The sequence below is a fragment of the Coffea arabica genome, chromosome 10e, assembly GCF_036785885.1.
Source record: "Coffea arabica cultivar ET-39 chromosome 10e, Coffea Arabica ET-39 HiFi, whole genome shotgun sequence".
In the NCBI taxonomy this organism is placed as follows: Eukaryota; Viridiplantae; Streptophyta; class Magnoliopsida; order Gentianales; family Rubiaceae; genus Coffea; species Coffea arabica.
The window spans coordinates 13,659,121-13,665,337 of NC_092328.1; the positions used below are offsets into that span (position 1 = coordinate 13,659,121).

Genomic DNA, 6,217 nt, shown 5'->3' on the forward strand with positions numbered 1-6,217 from the left:
AATTTTGAATCATGAAACAATTTAAAAGTTTCATTTTTGAATGAACAAAAATAACCAAATTTATCCAAAATAGGAACAAAAATTAAATTCTGTCAAAAAGACAGTATAATAACTATTTCATTGAGATTCTATTCAATTTTTAATAATAATTTAAGAACTCTTGTTGGCTCAACTTGAACTGTTTTATCATCGTCCATAGCGATATATCTTTCATTATCATTAGTCTTTCCGTAATTCAGGCAACCCTATATAGACACACTGATGTGAGTTGTTGCACTAAAATCTAACCGCCATGTGTATTTAAGTACCGAAATTAAATTAATCTCATAACAAATCAAATTAAGAAGTATATCTTTTTTAACACGCCAAGCGTGATAGTTGGTGTAATACTTCTTTTTATGGCTTTCAACTCTATAGAAGAACCAACTGTTCCTTTTTGGTTTAATCAATTTCTTTTGTTATTTCTTTTGAGGTGCCATACCTACAGCTTCTTTATCTTTCTTTATTTTATGTCCCTTACTTTTATTATTAGTGGTTAAAATTAGATGAGCACTCTCTGTCTGATCTTATTTGAACATTTTCTCTTTTTCTGTACAGTGTGAGATGAATTTATTTAGAAATCGAGTCTCTTTTTGACAGTTGTAATTATTCTTAAATTAAATTAGCTAAATTGTATAGGAAGAAATATCAAAACCAGATGCACTAGTAACTCCTCGGAGAGTACTAATTTAAACACATTCAACTTAGAAGTAAGATGAGATATCTCCATAGTGTACTCTCTGATATTATCCATTACTACTATATCTCATTAAAACTAGGCGTGCCAAGAGCGCATTTATTCCAATCTTTTCATTTTTAACAAACCTTTTCTCAATGTCCTGAAAGAAAGCCTTAATCGTAGTTGTCGTTTCTGACATTGGGCGTGTTTGGAAGCCAGGTTTTTGAACAAGTTTTTTACCTACTAGTTTTTTAACAACTTTTGGTACAGGAACCCCAAAAAACTTACACACTTAAAATATCCAAAACACAAAAGAAAAAAAAAAATCCCTTTCCCTTCTCTTCTTCTTCTTCCTCTCCCACCCCAACCCACCACCACCTTGTCGCCGGCCACCATCTCTGCCGCCGGTTCTGGCACCGATCACCTCTTCCGGTGCTGGTCTTCTTTTTTTTTGCCCTTTTTCCCTCTCCCCCTCTTCCTCTCCTGCCATCCTCCCCTTTGTCTTTTTTTTTTCTCTCTGCGTCTCCCCCACTCCTCCCCCACCACCCTTCCCCTTCCCCTTCCCCTCTGGCCAAGGGAAGAGTAGAGATCAATATAGTTTTTCAAGTGCCGCTCCTGACTTAACATCCATGCAAATACCACAACTATTCCTTCCACGTTTCGCCCTCTTTCCTTTCTTCCCCATTAGTATCTCCCTCCAAATCCCTACATCTTCTTTCCTCTGCTTTCCTTTCCTCAAAAATGAAACCCAAATCCCAGATGAGAAAACAAGTCAAAGCACACAATCAAATGTGCATTAGATAAATAACATATTGGAGACGAGCAAAAAAAGCTTTGATTTTTATGCAGAGGGGGTGGCGGGGCAGAGGGGAGGAAAGGGATGGTGGGCATAGGGGGGTGACGGGGGAGGGAGTGGGAGGGATGGCGGCCCAAAGGGGTTGGCGGGCAAAGGGGGGAGGAACGGGGAAGGGAGTGGGAGGGGGTGGCGTGGGAGAGGGGAGGAAAGGGGTGGCGGGGGAGGTGGGAGAGGAGAAAAGAAAAAAAAAAGAAGAGAGGTGGGGCTGGCGGAGGTGCTAGAGATGGGAGGCAGAGGTAACGAGGAAGGGGGAGGGGGAAGGAAGAAGAAGAAGAAGAAGAGAGAAAAGAAAAGAAAAAGGAAAGAAAGAAAAAGAAAAGGAAAAAAAAAGAAAAAAAGAAAAAAAAAGAAAAGGAAAAAAAAATTTCACCTTACAAAAACTTCTACAAAAATTTTTCAATTACAAAAACTTCTATAAAAACTTCTACAAAAATTTTTCAAAAACTTCTACAGTGCACTACAGTAAAGTTTTAGACAAACTCACAAAAAACTCAGGTTCCAAACAGGCCCATTGTTCCTTTGAATAATTCCGCAACAGTCTTTTTAATGATCATTAAATACAAACAATTTGATCTCTCCCACCTTTCTTTATCCCTTTTTGCATTAGAGGTGCTCTCATCTGTAAGAGATAGAGGAGAATCAACCCTTAACGTAAAGTCGAAATTCATTAGTCCAAGAACTGTTAAGAGAACTATTAAGAGATTTTCTTTTCAATACTTGAAATTTGTACCATTCAACATAAGAATATTATTGATATTGACAGTTATATTTGTAAGATCATTCACAACTAAACAGAAAATATGAAATAATTAAAATGAACTTATACATATCAAAATAATAATAAATTTAAATAAAGGTAACCCCATTTCAAAATAGTGATATTTCATTACTGTTTCATCTTTGGACAAAACTATTAATTTCTAAATGATATCTTAGTGCAGTGATAAATACTGACATAATAACATATCAAAAAATAAATTTTTCTTTGAGATAATTTATAATTCACATGTGAAAATTGAATAATAATCACGTGTTTATTACTACAAGTGCACGTGCAATTTTGTTAAATATTGACCTTCTTTTAGGTAGATCAATATTCATAAAATTATAAATACCAACTAGTTATATTTTAGAACAAACTAATTTTCACAAAAAAAACTCACTTTGGTGGCATCTTGTTTCAATTAATTTATTTCAAAATATATAATCATACCAATATTCAAATTTAAAATTGCATAAATTATACAAAATTTTGGATCAAAGTCAACTTTGGTTAACTCTATTCGAATATGGTCAAACTAGTCAAACTAATCAAATCTAGCTAAATTAGTTAATTCTAGTCACACAAGTCAATTCTATTCAAATCAGTCAAATGGATCAAAACTTATTGGACTAAAAGTCGATATCCATAAATTTGATCCAAAATTTATCGTTTAAGCCCAAAATCTTCTTGAAACCCATTAATGCTTTCATACTTAGTGGGCCAATCTGTTGGATTTTGGAAAGCTTAATTTTGGTCCCCAATCTATAATCCATGCTCGAATTTAGTTTCCATTCTATTTCTCAAAGCAAATGTGCTCCCCAATTTATTTAATTTTGCGTGAAAGTGGGTAATTGATAAATTTCATCCAATTATTCACGGAATAACGACACATGCAGTCACGTGCTTCTGCATAAAAGCCTTTTTATCATTGTTTAAACTCAGAAATCGGTAAAAAAAAATGTCAATTATCATTATTTTTGTTTCTATATTTGTTAGTTAAAAACGATAACATAGATTTACACTAGTAATTAACAAAATAAGAGTGATTTTAGAGTTAAGATTGGTTCATAAATCCAAGGAAAGAGAATGAAACACATTGCAACCAAACCCTTCCTAACTTAACCGAGCTTCCCATTGTATCTCAGAATAAAGCTTACAAGCCATGAAACAGAGATCTAATCTATTCACGGAGAAAATCCAAAAGAAGATCTGGTTCCTTATTTAGATTTGCAAGGAGATTTGTCTATTTCTCAAATTAGGGCAAAAACCTTAAACCTTCTTCATCGAGTTTACTTGTAATTAGTGATGGCACAAGAAAAAATTTGCAAGTGTGGTGAGCCAGCAAAGATGTTTACCTCTTGGACAAACAACCCTAGGAGAAGGTACTACTCTTGTGACATTAGGAAGGTATGGGATTTTATGTACCTTTCTAGTTATGAATGCAATTCTCCCTATTTTAATTTTTTTCTCTGTTTTATGGATTGAAAGTGTAGCAGAGATTGCAATGGTTGCAACTACTTTGAATGGCATGACCCAACCATGTACCAAAGATGTACTGCACTAATTCCTGGTCTGTTAAGAATTATGAACAACAAGGATATGATGATTGAAAGACTAAGAGCAAGAGAACGGAAGTTGGTGATGGAAATTGTGGTGTTGTTGATATTACTATTGATTAGTTTGCTAGTCTAGAGCTCCATTGATATTTAAACTACATCAAAGGCATGGGATGAACATAGACAGAAAGATGGGAACAATTCGGCCAAGTTGTTGAGGTAATGTTGGCCACTGGATTCATTGGCGACATGTTTTGTGGATGAATGTTTAGTTTGTGATGTAATTGTAATCTAGCATCTATGTTTTGCACATGCTAATGAAAAATTGGTTGGCTAAATGGTCATCTTTTGGATTTTAGCAATTGCAAATTGTTTTGTAGTACTGTTAATTTTTGAAAACCAAATTGCACTTGCCAAGAGTAAACAATCTGGTAGTCCAAAACACTAGAAATATGTAGTTATGTCCAGAAATGAGTCATTAAAGTTTGTCTTTCTAAGATTTTCATAACTTTGGCATTATGCAAACAAACATCAAAGACTTGTATTATAGATGTTAAAAGGTTTAGGAAATCCTGCCAAGACAACATTACAAAGTTCACAAAAAGGATTAGATAATCCTACCCATAATTCATTACAAACTAAAAGTTGCATTGAGTCAAGACAATGTTAACATTACATCAACCAAAAGATGAATAATCTAGAACTTGAACATTAACAAAATGACTAAAATAGCAGCTCCTTATCCTCAAGCATTAGCAACACCAATTCATCTTCACTTTGAGAGTTCGAGATGGATGTGAACATCTCTGATCCTATAAGGTGTAGTAGAAGATGGAATTGGCTGCGTTGGTAGACCAAAAATTTCCCTTAGATTTGGTTGAGCAGCAAGGGCAGATGATATGATGTTATCCTCAATAGCATCAGGATTATTTTGGTCTTGCGAGCCTATTTTCCTTACACTTATTCTACTGGTACTTCCCTCTAACAATCAACAGCAAATGTAATTAAAAATCAACCACCACATAGTAGTTGAAAAACCAAATACATATCTAAATTAATTATCATAAAAAGGGAATTGATTTACTCACAACAACAAGATGTCTTTTGGATGCTTTTCTTGTAGCTTTATTTGTAGTAGTATTGGTATTTCTAACCTGAAATAAAAAAGACATACCAGAACCATTAAGATAAACACAAATTGTATTAGCACACAATAGGATAATTGATTTACTCATAGGAATATTCTCTATCAGGCTATCAACTTCTATTTAGGATAGGACACTTGCACATTGTACATCAAACATTCCATCTCGAACTTGTGAAAGACTTACACCCTCTGTTGCATGACTGTCTTGACCAGTTTCACAGCTCTGACTAGCTGCAGCAGCTGCTTCATTTCTAAGTTTACATGTCCTTGTGTTATGTTCCCAGTCACCACAATATGTGCACTGACAAGCTTGCCTAATTCTTCTAGGCTTCTTTTTTGTCTGTTGTATCTCATCAGCAAATTTCTCTTCTGCTTTTTGGGCCTGCCTGGTGCTCTTCCATAAGATGGTGGTAATGGCGACTTAACATTTACATCCATCCACTCATGGTCACCATTCACAAGAAGAATAAAAGGGTCATAACACTTGAGACAAGTATTGACAGTGTAGCAATCATCAATAAAATCTATGAAATTTTTCATTGCAGCCCAATTGGCTGAAATGGAATGAAAACAAGATATACCTATCAAGTCCCATTTCCTGAAGGAGCATGTTCTGTCTTGAATGTTAACAGAAAAGGTTTCACCATATGGACACATAACTTCATATTGTATCTCATTAGCCTTGTAAGGAATATAGTGAGTAGCCTTTTGAATATTGTCCCTCAATCTTTTTCTGATTTTTAGGTAGAATTTGTGCTTACTCCACCTTTCTCGAGTTCTGTCCCTATTTCCTTGTATTGTGGACATGATAACATGCTTTAAGGATTCCATCATTTCTATAATGAGCCCTTCTCTAGCATCTAAAATTTTGCTATTGAATTACTCACAAATGTGATTCAATAGCAAATCACACTTAGGAAAAGTTCTAAGGTGTGATCTATTCCATTCAACAGGATTCTTGTCATCAAGCCACTTAGCAGCCTCAAGATCCAGTTCTGCAAGTTCCTCCATCCTTCTAACAAATTGAGGCACAGTAGTTGCCTTAGCAGCCTTCCATAAAGCCTTCCTTAAAGCTATTCCTTTGAACCCAACAGCTGACCAATTGCTATGTAAGTGTTTTACATAGAATCTATGGTCAACATTAGGAAATACAGTGTCACAAGCTTGGATGATTCCA

General features: G+C 34.9%; 1 long non-coding RNA gene across 1 annotated transcript; it reads left to right on the forward strand.

Moving 5' to 3' along the window:
* The first annotated feature begins 3,390 nt into the window (after positions 1 to 3,390).
* LOC140015487 (uncharacterized) lies at positions 3,391 to 4,251 on the forward strand. The gene is made up of 2 exons (XR_011822114.1): positions 3,391 to 3,719; positions 3,826 to 4,251. It is a non-coding gene; the product is annotated as an uncharacterized lncRNA (long non-coding RNA).
* The last annotated feature ends 1,966 nt before the right edge of the window (positions 4,252 to 6,217 follow it).